This window comes from Colossoma macropomum, unplaced genomic scaffold, assembly GCF_904425465.1.
Source record: "Colossoma macropomum unplaced genomic scaffold, Colossoma_macropomum, whole genome shotgun sequence".
Taxonomy (NCBI): Eukaryota; Metazoa; Chordata; class Actinopteri; order Characiformes; family Serrasalmidae; genus Colossoma; species Colossoma macropomum.
This window is the reverse complement of record NW_023494797.1, coordinates 12,144,653-12,157,831: the sequence shown is the minus strand read 5'-3', so window position 1 is coordinate 12,157,831 and position 13,179 is coordinate 12,144,653.

Genomic DNA, 13,179 nt, shown 5'->3' with positions numbered 1-13,179 from the left:
GTCCGGGCATTGTACTGGTCTGCCTGCAGTCCAGACCTGTCACCACTGAATAGGTTTTCGCATTATAAGATAAAAAAAAAGATAAAAAGGAGATCCCGAACTGTTGAGCAGCTGGAATCCTATATCAAACAATAATGGGAAGCATTTCACTTTTAAAACTACAGCAGTTGGTCTCCTCAGTTCCCAAACGCTTACAGAGTGTTGTTTAAAGAAGATGTGATGAAACACAGTGGTAAACATGCCCCCATCCAACTTTAAGGGAACGTGTTGTTGGCATCAAAATCAAAATGGGCATATATTTTTCAAAAACAATAAAATTTCTCAGTTTCAACATTTGATATGTTGTCTTTGTAGTATTTTCCTTTAAAAATATGGTTTACATGATTTGCATATCATTGCATTCTATTTTTATTTACATTCACAGCATCACAGCATCACAACTTTAACCCTTTACTGGAACAACTTTTTTGGAAATGGGGTTCAATAATGGTTCAACATTGTTGCTTTCACATCAGAATCTTGTTGCTCCTACTTTTATTTCTTTAAATCATTTTAAAACACCAGCTTCACTTTACATTATGTTAACATGTCATGATAAATGGATTAATAGAAATGGTCCAAAATTACTCAAAGCTACATTAGAATACATTATTAAAATATTAAAATTTAAGCATACATTTTAAGTTAAACAGGCACCCTGACCTAAAGCTAGCCTTTAATATGTTATTTGTCATGTTATGTAGAATTCTGTAGTGCAGCATTGCATTCCTTGGAGTTACATGCAATATATGGTCAAAAGTATGGGGACACCTGACCATCAATCCTATTTGAGATCCAATTACAAAACCATGGGCATTAATACCGACTTGCCCCCTCTTTGCAGCTAGAACAGCCTCCACTCTTCTAGGAAAGCTTTCACAAAATTTTGGAGTGTGTCTGTGGGAATATGGGCCCATTCAGTCAAAAGAGCATTTGTGGGGTCGGAAACTGATGTTGGACGAGATGGCCTGGACTCACTCAACATTCAAGTTTGTCCCAAAGGTGTTCAGTGGGGTTGAGGTCAGGTCTCTGTGCAGCCCACTGGAGATCCTCCACACTAAACTCGTTAAACCACGTCTTTAGGAGCTCACTTTGTGCACTAGGACACAGTCATGCTGGAACAGGGAAGGGCCTTCACCAAACTCTTGCCACAAAGTTGCAAGCATATAATTGTCTAAAATGTCTTTGCATGCCGTAGCATTAACATAACCCTTTACTGGAACTAAGGGGCCCAAAGCCTGAAAAACTGCCCCATTATCCCTCCTCCACCAAACTTTACTAATGGCACTATGCATTCAGGTAGGTAACGTTCTCCTGGCATCTGCCAAATACAGATTTATCTTTCAGACTGCCAGATAGCAGAACATGATTTATCACTCCAGACAACACATTTCCACAGCTCCAGAGATTGGGTGGCGGAATGCTTTACGCCACTCCAGCCGACACTTGGCATTGCACATAGTGATCCTAGTCTTATGTGGAAACTCATTTCATGGAAACTTGATTTTTTACACTTGTGTGGCTGCAATACCTGAACTCAATAATTAGGAGGGCTGTCTGCCTACTTTTGGCCATATGGTGTACAAGAGCTTTTACAATCAAAAATATGTTCCTAGATGGCGCAGATTAAGAAACAGCACTCAGCTGGCCATTCCAGAAAGCCAGTTGAAGAGGGAGGAGTGAGCTTTCTGTAACCAAGCTCTGGAATTCTCAGAAAAGCTAGAAGTGATTCACTCTCTTAGCATATTTTAAACATATCTTAAAAGACATTTACACTACATTTAATCAGAATTAGTGCCTCACGGGAGTTTTAATTTATTGCCTTTTATTTTTCAGTTACATTTTACTGTCATAGTTATTGATTTTCTCTTCTCCCTTTATAATTTATTACATTTATTTCCTTTCATTTTATTGTATACTTTTAATCTCCCTGTAAAGTACTTGTAAACTTTTTTTTTTATCAATCGGCACTATATGAATAAAATGCATTATAATTAGTAGTATTACTAACAATGTTCTACATAAGTAGGCAGCACTAGCAGGGCTAATGAAAGTTTAGTATGTTTGAGTAGAGAAGAGAAGCCCCCCTGGCCTCCCTCTCTCTCACACTCAGCAGATGAAGAAGCATGGAGGAGTGGCCGGCCGTTCGCAGGCATGCGTTTGATAGGAGTGCTGTCTAATCGTCTTCAGGATAAACATGGCAGGGGAAGGTAGTGGAATGCCTCTGCTGTGGGGGCGGCAGGGGGTCAGAGAAAGGCCAAGGCAGGTGGTCTGCATCAGCCTTTGGATGACAGCCCCCTTGCACCCTCCAAACACAGACAGACGCTGTTACAATATGAAAGAGTGCTAGAGAGGAAAGGTCTGTGTGGGATCCTTTAAAACAGAATTCTCTGATTTTTTTAAACTATTAAAAGCCTAGAGATATTTCTGTAATTGAAATATGTTACAGATTTGATTTAAATGAATTAATTGCATAATTTAATAGTTACATATTGAATTTACGTTCTGCATTTCAGTGTCAAACAAGCACAAAAACACATGGCAAACATGTAAAAGATCTTTCTGCAAAACAAGATTGTAGACACAACAATCAACTTTCTGAAATCCCAGATGGTTGCTAAGGTGTTGTTAGACCATTGCTATGGTATCCCATGTGGTTGCTAAGTTGTTGCTTGTCCATTCCTATGATATCCCAGGTGGTCACTAATATGTGTCTATATATGCATGCAAGTATGTATGTGACTCTGTATGTAATGACTATGAGTTTTAGTGTGAAAGATGTTCTTTGTGATATCATTAGAATTTTCTCAACATTCCACCATTCATGGTGGAATTCAACGCTGTGCGAAAACCACACATACGATCAGTCCCAAAAGCGTTACCGTTTAGATGGTTCTACAGTACTGCAAAGTTTTGTGGTTCTAGCTCAAAAACTGCTACCTCAGAAAACAGTACAAAAAAAGAAAAATAAAGCAAAGAACAGTAAGTCAGCTTTGTCAAGCCAACTCAATAAAATATTTCCTCTTTTACTCACAAGCACAAATAAGGCATTGATTTTTTTTTACTTTTTTGACAGAACTCCACGATAAATAATTAAGTAGTGGACTCAGAAACATTTATTTAACTTTTATAAGTCAGTGAAACACTTTAAAACAGACTTTGGATGTTTTCTATAAAACCATCAGGCCAAGTTTGACTGACTTGGCGATAAGCAAGATAAATTTCAATGCTGCTTGATTTACATCCAGCTAAAATTCTCTCTGCGCTCCTGCTACAATTCTCTCTGCGCTCCTGCTACTAACATACCTACCCTTCTCTCTCTCTTGGAGATACATATAAATCTCGGCATGTGAGCACAACTGAATTTTGAGAGATATCAGAGCCAAAATATTTGTCTCTCTTCGCTTTTCCATATTTAACCACTGCCTGCTAGTTTTCTGTTTTAGAATGACACTCTCTTAAAAATAAAGGCGCCAAAAAGTTCATCACTGGTTCCCTAAAGAGACATTTTTGTAAATGAGATGTACAAGTGTGATGAAACTTCTTAACTTTTAAAGCCTTGAATTATGAAAAGGTTCTGAGCCAATTCATTTGTTTCTAGAACCATGCGTCCAAGAACCGCTGAGGAACCTCTATGTTTAAGGGTGCAGAGGCCATGGCCAGGAGGGCACATGTAATATAACACTAACGAACATTCTGCGCATGAATCCTAACATGTGCCCAGTCTGAGAAGCGCTCATGTTGACTTATGCTGAGAGGGGAGTCGGATAACGGCGGGTTATTAGTTCACTTTACATTCTCAGCAGAAGGCTTGTTTTGTTTTCGAGGCCTCCCTGGGGACGGTGACTCCTACAGCCCTGATGAGCAACACTCCATGCGTGTGCCAAGAGATTCACTGTGTCTCTTTTCATGATGTTTACAGTCATGGATTGACAAAAAAGATCACACTTACACAATTTTTCCCCTTAACCCAAGTGGACAAAAGTACATGGCTAAGCAATAGTAGCACGTTTTGAAGCCTGAATTTTGCCTGTATTATTGTCCATTTTTTTAGTATGTCACAGAGTAAAGGGTGTCCAACTCAACTACTAAAAGGGCTATATTACAAAATATCAACAAATCCATAAGCCACAGGGCCTACGTTTTTCATTTTTAAGTAACATTTTGCTATAACCTGAACTGGAGATTGTTCATTTAAAATATGCTAAAACATCAATAACATTTTAGCACTCGTAGTAGATCCTGAAGTATTGCATCAATCAAAAATAAATAAAAAATAATATATTAATATACATACATACATCATCTAAACCGCTTATCCTTCTGGGTCGTGGTGGGGTGCTGGAGCCTATCCCAGCTGTCATTGGGCGGAAGGCAGGATACACCCTGGACAGGTCGCCAGTCCATCGCAGGGCAGACAGACAGACAGACATACACAATCACACACACACACACACACACACACACACACACACACACACACACACTCACACCTAGGGGCAATTTTAGCACATCTAATTGGCCTGACTGCATGTCTTTGGACTGTGGGAGGAAACCCACGCAGACACGGGGAGAACAGGCAAACTCCACACAGAAATGACCCACATATCGAATGCGCCATGGCACTGTAGTTCTCCCCGTAGATTTGCATGTTCGTTGGTGCACTCTCCACATCAGCTGCAAATGGATTACGTAAAACTTCTAAACTGAACTTCTGGGTGTAGAAATCTGTAAATCGTCTTGAAAATTCTGTGCAAAGTGTGCTGAGTTTGATCGCAAAATGTGCACTTTGGAAATTTGTGGTAGGAAGCTCGCTTATGATTGCTTGGTAGGATGGAAAGTGACTCAGGTTATCTTGTTGGTATAGTGTAGGGTGATTGGCTAGGCAGGTGGATTCAACCCCACTCTTTAGTCTGTCTATGCTGTCTAGTATGTCTATGTGCAGTTGCCTTTATGTTATATTTATGGATATTTTGCACTTTGGAGTTGGAGAAATGCAATATCGTTCCGCTGTGCACTTCTTGCTGTGTAGTCTGAAGGACAATGAAGTTCACTTTGACTTTGACTTTCATCCTTTAGCCCTGTGACTTCTTTACCTTTGCTTTTCCTTGTGCTGCTCAAATCTTGTTTGTAATCTTGTATCCTTTGATTATGGCTACATTATCTCCACAAATAAGACATACAGGTTATTCCTTATTGGAAGAAAAAAGGCATTCAAGCTCTCACCTGTCTTGTAACCCCTGCGTTCATTGTTCACTTTTCTTTTGGTCATTTTTTTAACTAGCTTAGTGTTTATATTAGTTGGACTGTGTGATATGACTGCTGATAGAACTGTAGTGTAACCACTGTCCCACAGACTATTTGTTGGGGCATGGGATCGGAGTGCACATTACGTTGCAGTGCATTCTGGGAAACAGGCTAATATAAACAGAAAATTAAAATAATTTCAAGGGCCAGATAAGATTGTGCTGTGGGCCTGATGTGGCCCGTGTGCCTTGTGTTTGACACATGGTTCATAAAGTGTCAGAAACTGTAAAAGCAAGTCTATTTGAGACCGAACAACTGCAGTGCATGCTGATTTAGGCATGCAGTTTGCACAATGCTAACTGGTTAGGTAAAGCTTCTGTTATTTGTTAGCTACATTTGCCTCGTAGCTCCAGTGCAAAGCTAAAGAGGCAAAAGCTAAAGTTCATACACCAAACTGAGCATCTACATTTGAGGTAAGTTAAATTTAACTACTGTCACTGAACGATTCCTTTCAAAAGCAATGCCTTTAGAGTAAAATATGACGTGGGTTCATATTTCATATCATAGAAAAAAATGTGCAAAGAAGTTTGATTACCAAAGAGAAGGGCTGTGTAAATGTGACTATTGCTGTATGTAGTGCTGCACCGATACTTTTGCAGTGTCTGCCCCAATACTGGCACTTAAAGTCAACTTGAAATCAAAATAGACCTTTTGACTGTGTTAGTTCTTGTCCTTTTTATATTAATCACAATTCAGTGAGTCATATCATTCAAAAGACAAATTTTTTTGTTTCTCTGTAATCTTTGATCAATGTGTAGTGACTTTTTGCCACCTCTAAACCCCTCCTGATGTTTGGTTGTGTCACCATGTTCCAGTGGCTGGGAAAATTATACTAACCGATAATATCACAGCATGTTTTCTGTCCCTCTCCCACCACCCTGACCTACCATTGAGCAGAGACACCAGACATCACACACACACACACACACACACACACACACACACACACACACACACACACACACAAGCAATGCAGATTGTAAAAGGCTAGTCTTAAAAGGTAAAAAAAAACCATTAAAATCAAGCTTTCCGAAATAATAAATTATGTTTCAGATGCTACAGAAAATGCAGATCAAAATGTTCATTTTCTCCAATTTTGACAAAATCAGTTTATTGTTTATGTTTTATCTTTGTTTTTTCTGCCAAACAGATGGATTCTGCTAACCATCAGAGTCTAACACCATCTTCGTTTCATTTCGGCAACACCTGCTTTGAATGATCCTGTCAAATCCAGAAAAACAAAATCACACATTGTCTACAATGACTTCCCACCATCTAGTTTAGATCAAAAATACTTCACGTTAAGGAGAAAAATGCATTCTAACTGCTGATTCACGTTGACTTTAAGGCAAGACGCTGCAAGTAAAAATGACGACTCATGGAAATGTCAAAACACAACATATTTATTTCAGAGTGTTTAGTCAATCACATTCCCTCACGCCTAAATGTATTTTCTTCAATGAAAACATAGCTCTGCCCACACTGGGCATAACAATGTCCTGTCATATGTCACTGAAAAGCTTGTTTACAGAACAAAAAGCCTGTTTGCTGTAGAAGCTAACTAGAATATCTAAAGATGTCTTTTTCCTTTGCACTAATGACAACATTCATACAAATTGTACATGATTTCTGAGATCCCACTGTGTAATGCAATTCTGAGGCTCATTCGTAAAGCCGCTATTCTCAAGATCAGCTTTTCTCTACAATCAGAACCAGAAATCTCAGGTTCTAGAAAAACTGCATTCGTAAAATTTTATATGTCCGTTTCTAAGCATATTCTGAGGGATATAATAAAAAGATGGATTAGCTGAATTTACTTTAGAGTTGTACTTAAAAAGAAACCCAGATAGAAATTAGCTTATTATTATGGTGCAAAGCATCTCTCCTCTTTTGAGATTAATGTATTTTGCACATGGTCCCTGAAAAAAAAAAACATAACAATACACTAAACCCAAGAATCAAGTACCAGTGCGTCCCTGGTTGTGTGTAAATGTGGGCTTGTTCAACTTTTTTGTGTTCCAGTATCATATGAATGATCGCTCCATCTGCTTCCATGACTGTGACCTTCACTGTCATGGAGTCTTTAAAAGTGATGCAGCACTAAAATGGAAACACAAAGATGTTTAGTTATTTCATAGTCGGACATCACGGCACCTGTGGCTCTGTGGACCCCACTGGGTATCTCGTCTGCCTTGTACACTGAAACAGCTGCCGTCCACTCTGGCTCTCAGCCCTCTATCGTCAATAAGCCCTTTGTTCCTTGGAGTTAATCTTCCTACCGCACATAGTGCGCTCACCATTCAGCATATAACAGCAGCGGCTGTTATATAAACACCAATAGCTGAGTGAAGACCAATTTTGATCAGCAAGTGGAAATCTTTGCTTTCTTCAGATTTTTGATGAGAAAACAGATCATGTACACATTTATTTGTTTAATTTCCAGTCATAGCATTAATTAATTTAAAATCCATCAAGTATTCATTTGTGTTAGGGAAGGCAGAAAGCAATATAGTTAACAGAACGTCACACAGAAACCTCAACAACTAAATAATATCACATTTTCCAGTATTTACTGTGTCCAACCTTTACTTTTATTACAGCTTCCATTCTTTTCAGGACACTCACTTTCAGTTTTTGAAAGAGATCTGCAGGGATATTTTTCCACACCTCCAGTCTTAGAAGTTGGTTGCATTTTCTGCTTCTCACAATCCGAGTAATCCAAACACATTCAGTGATGTTGAGGTCTGGACTCTGGGGTGGTCAGTCCATTGTTCTGAGAACACCAGCAGCTTTTTTGTCTATTGTCTTATTTTCAGTGAAGGCTTCTTGACAGCTACACATCCTTTCAGACTCAAAACGCTGAGTCGTCTTCTCACAGTGGAAGGATGGACAGAAACACCTGTGGATTTTTTCAGATCCAAAGCAGCTTGATTTTCTCCTCTTTCTCAATGATGAAAGCTTTAAGTGCTGGTTATCTGATGGGGCAGTTTTGTTGGTCTTCCAGGTCTTGCACAGTTGTAGGAGTCATATTTTCTCTATCTTTTAATTATATTTTTAACTTCAGTTATGGAAACTCCTGTTTATTCACTTATTTTCCTTTCGCTTTCCCTTTCATTATGCAGGTGGATTATTTTAGGTCCATTCTCCTCAGAAACATCTCCTAAATTGACTGCTTTGAAATTAAATAAATTAAGGATGATCTCTGACTTTTGCACAGTATATGATAAAAGATTGTTGTTCAAGGGTTCTTTAGTAAAAGCTATGATTCTATTTCTATCTATCTTTGCAAAGAACCATTTAAGCATGAAATGGTTCTATATAGAACCATTCCCTTTACTACACTCTTAAAAAAGATGGTTTTTCAAGAGTTGCATGACTAAATGGTTCTTTGCATGGTAAAATGGTTCTTTAGATTGCTGAAGAATGTGTTGTATATGGTTCTATACAAAACCTTTTTGAAAAGGGTTCTATATAGCTCCAAAAAAGGTTCTTCTATTGTAACAAGCTTGATATCATAACAGTAGAAGAACCCTTTTTGGTGCTATATAGAGCCCTATTCAAAGAGGTTTTGTATAGAACCATATGCAACACATTCTCTATCAATCTGAAGAACCCTTTTATGATGCAAAGAACCCTCTATTCAGGCAAACTGTTCTTTGAGTGTTCATGGTTCTATATAGAACTATGTTTTCTGGAGTGATGGAGCTCCATCCAATACCTTTGGGATGAGCTGGAGTGGCATTTATGGTCCAGAACCAATCACCCAACATCAACACCTGATCTCACTAATGCTCTTGTGGCTGAATGCAATCAAATCCTTACATCAATGTTCCAACATCTTGTAAAGCCTTAACAAAAATGTAAAGACTATCATTGCAGCAAATGTCATACAACCTCCTTATTAACACCCTTGATTTCAGAAGAACCACCAGGCATTTGCAAACCTCTGGACAAAGCCCTCAACCCCATTCACCTGCCATGCCATTAATATCTGGTCAATATGCCGTTGCCATTAATGTCTGGTCAATATGCCGTTGACCAGATATTATTTCAGCTACAAGTTAGCTTAACATTTAAGGTGACAATATTCACAGGACTGTCCCATCTAACAGATGCTCCACAGTTCTATAAGCATGTATGTACATCTGTATAGAGATCTAGATATGAAGCTCTTGCTTAGTGCCATGCCATTACCTTCCACTTAAATTTTAGTTACACCCACCATCCCAGCTGACCTACCCTTTTATTAAAGAAAAAGGGAGAGAGACACAGCATGTGGCCGCTGAATTATGCAAACTGCAGCGTCCTCTTAAGAGCTTAGAAAGCCTGGTGTGCAGTTGTGGAGAGAAACGAGGTCCGACAGTACCACTCAAGGGGGAGAGCCCTTATGAAATATTCATTTTTCTTAGTGGTTAAGGCAAGCCTGGGTGGAGGTGATGGACAACAGGTCAGTGCCCTGACCCTCTAGCCCCTCTGCAGTCTGGAACCCTTTATCACTTTCCTCCTTGACTACTAGGCCTCTGTCTGGAAAAAGAAAACATTGCCTAACTCAAGAAACTTGCCAAGAAAGAATATTCATTATTAGGTTGCTGCTTTAATCACATAATATATTATAGAAACTTGTGGTAACATGTGATTGGCCTTAAAGAAATATGATCACTTACAGAAGCTACTGAGACAATGCTCAATTAAAGCTTGACCATAAGATTAAAAAGGTTTCTAAATGGTTCTTAGCTTGAATGTATAATTTGTAGAATTCTGAGAAAAGTCTCACCTTTCGTATTTATTGTTGTTACATATGTCACACTTTCAGTTCAGGTTATCTGGTAGCATCTGTAACACTTGTGCCAACATACTAGTTCAGTATTACAAAGGAACATTTAGAAGCACAAAGAGGAGAAAATTTGAACATTTTTAGTTCAAAAATAAGTTGTCTTAACAAGATGTTCAGTGCAGACTTATGTGGTTTAACCCTGCTAGAAAAGCCAGTACATACCAGCATAGCTGGTCATCAGCAAAACCAGCATATGTTGTGTTTTGGATGCTGGCACACTGGTCAGCAGCAACAGAAGCTGTTATGCTGATCACCACTAAAACCAGAAACCAGCATATGTTGTGTTTTTGATGCTGGTGTGATGTTTAACCAGCATGACCGTGCTGGGTGACTAGATAAACCAGCACCAGACCAGTATAAACCAGCTTAGACTAGCACAGAATGCATTTTTCAGCAGGGAAAACTGATAAAATATGCATGTTGGACAAATTTAAGTAAAAAAGGATTCATGTTCACATTGATCAAACTACAGAAATCATTCTGTCGCTCAACATTAAAGCAATAACTTTTCATGTATAATAAAGAGGTCTTAGCGATGCAAGCTGCCCCCAGAGCCGGTTTATGAGGAGCCAGGCCACTTCCTATTTCCCCTGTTATATCGAAAACAGGACTGCAAAACAGCTGAGGGCACCTGCTAGCAAGTCTTCAATGAAAGGGATTGGATGGAGCTCAATGGCTACGAAAAGTTTAAATAGTTTCTAATCACTCGCCCAGAACTTTCCTTTAATTTTAGAAAGTAAAAGGATGTATTTCGCTAAAAAAAGTAAAGAAAACTTACCTGAATGTTTCCTTTTTTCTACAGCAAATGGGTTTTGGGCAGCAGAATGCTAACATTACTTCTACTGAGTGCTGATTGGTTGGCGAGGGGAGCAGCTCATTGGCTGTTCGTGCTCACAGACATGAGGGGCCATTTCAAACTCCTATAATTGAGTTCAAAAGCTCTTAAAAATATAACAGCAGTGTTGAAATGTTTTATGCTGTATTCTCTGATGCCCCCTTCAGATGGCTAATGCTAACGCTAACACCGGAGCTAGTCGGAGCAACGTTGCAAATGAAACAATACAAAAGATGTGAACTAGTGCATTAATATTTATCCTTGCCCGGAATGTTTGCTGTGTAGTCTGTTGAATCTGACTGATTTATCAAGCCAACTGTCAGCAGCTAAGGAAAGAAAAGCTAGCTAAACGATCTTAGCATTTTTCTGTAACATTATCATAAGACATCGTATTAAAAATAAAAAACAGTCTGTCAACATACTTGTTCACTGAGCTGGAAATGTGGTCTTCCGTTCCAATCCACATGTTTTTCACCTTCAGGAATAAAATAACAACACTATCCTCCAAATCATCCGAATAGCGTCCCTTTCCACCATTACTTTTTTCTTAGTCTAATAATTCCTACAATTTCTTTCTTTTTTAGAAACAAAGCTTTTCCTTCGTTTGACTTAAGAAGGGATGTTTTAAAAAAGATTGTGATTGGCTGAGAGGCGTGTCAATCATAATTCTGCAAAGGGTCAACTTCAGGAGATACTATTAGTTTGATATAGAACCTATACATTACATTATGTTGATCTTCCTTAAACTTTATTAGGTTCGCTCTCACACATTTCATTATTTGTTTTTTTTTTTTAGAATTTCCCATTGAAAGGTTCTTTATGGAAGCAAACATGGTTCTTCAGGGCAGGAGTATTCAGCTGCAGAAGTTTGGTAATTTCCCCACCCAAACACACCTGATTCAACTCAACTGTTAATTGACTGGTTTAGCAGGTGTGTTCAATCACTAAACTGTGCAGGACACCAACCTCCCAGGACTAGTGTTGGCATTGCTCCAAAGAACATTTATTAGCACCTTTATTTTAAGAGCACACCTCAACTATAAAAGAAGTAGCTGCTCTCATCATCAGCATGAAGTTCAATGTCCCAGTTAAGCTCAATGATGTAAATGCTTCCTTCAGTCTTCAGCAGCCCCATGCATCACTGAATCAATCTGTGAAATTCTGTTTAATATTTGATGAGATTACTTCTTCTTCACTGCCTTTGTTCTGTTTTGTGGTCCTACTTTGCAAGTCTAGTGTAGTGGGGAGGCATGGAACCAGAGCAAGCAGCTCTATGTACTGGCACAAAAGTAGGTGTCTGATTCTTAAACTGGGCTGGCTTTCAAGCTGGTGAAGAAGTTAGGCCTGTACATACTGACCCCCATAGGACACCGATCACCACAACACACACTAACACACCACCACCACATCAGTGTTACCGCAGTGCTGAGAATGATCCACCACCCAAATAGTACCTGCTCTGTGAGGGTCCATGGGGGTCCTGATCACTGAAGAACAGGGTAAAAGGGGGCTAACAAAGTATGCAGAGAAACAGATGGACTACAGTCTGTAATTGTAGAAGTACAAAGTGCACCTATATAGTAAGTGGAGCTGATAAAATGGACAATGAGCGTAGAAACAAGGAGGTGGTCATAATGTTATGCCTGATTGGTGTATATACTCTGGAGGCCTAGAGACATCCTTTAGGTTTAAGAGAATGCCTGTAAATAAGCTCTGCCCACAGTCTGAACTGTGCATGGTTGTTCCTATCATTCAATTGGTAACACACTAATCGTGATTTGCCATCTCTCAGCATCTGCCCACTTCAACAGTAGAGGAACTGCCTTGAGAAACCAAAAGTATTTCAATTCATTATGACCTATTTGGCCTGACTTCTGGAAACCATTCTAAATTTGTATGTTCCACAGAAACAGGTATTTTAGGCATTAGCCATGGCTAATTCATGATCACTGTGATGTTAGCGTAAATGTTTCACTTAACTAAGCACTGTGATATAATGGACTGTTTTTAGCAAAGACACAGTTCTCTTCAGTAGCTCCATTTATCATATTTGAGCCTGCTGCTCTGGGAATGTGTTGCCCTTTGCTTTAATAGCATAACCTTTTATTTCCATTCTTCACATCTAAACAGGAAACCAGGGCTCAGTTGAGAAAATATGAGGGAG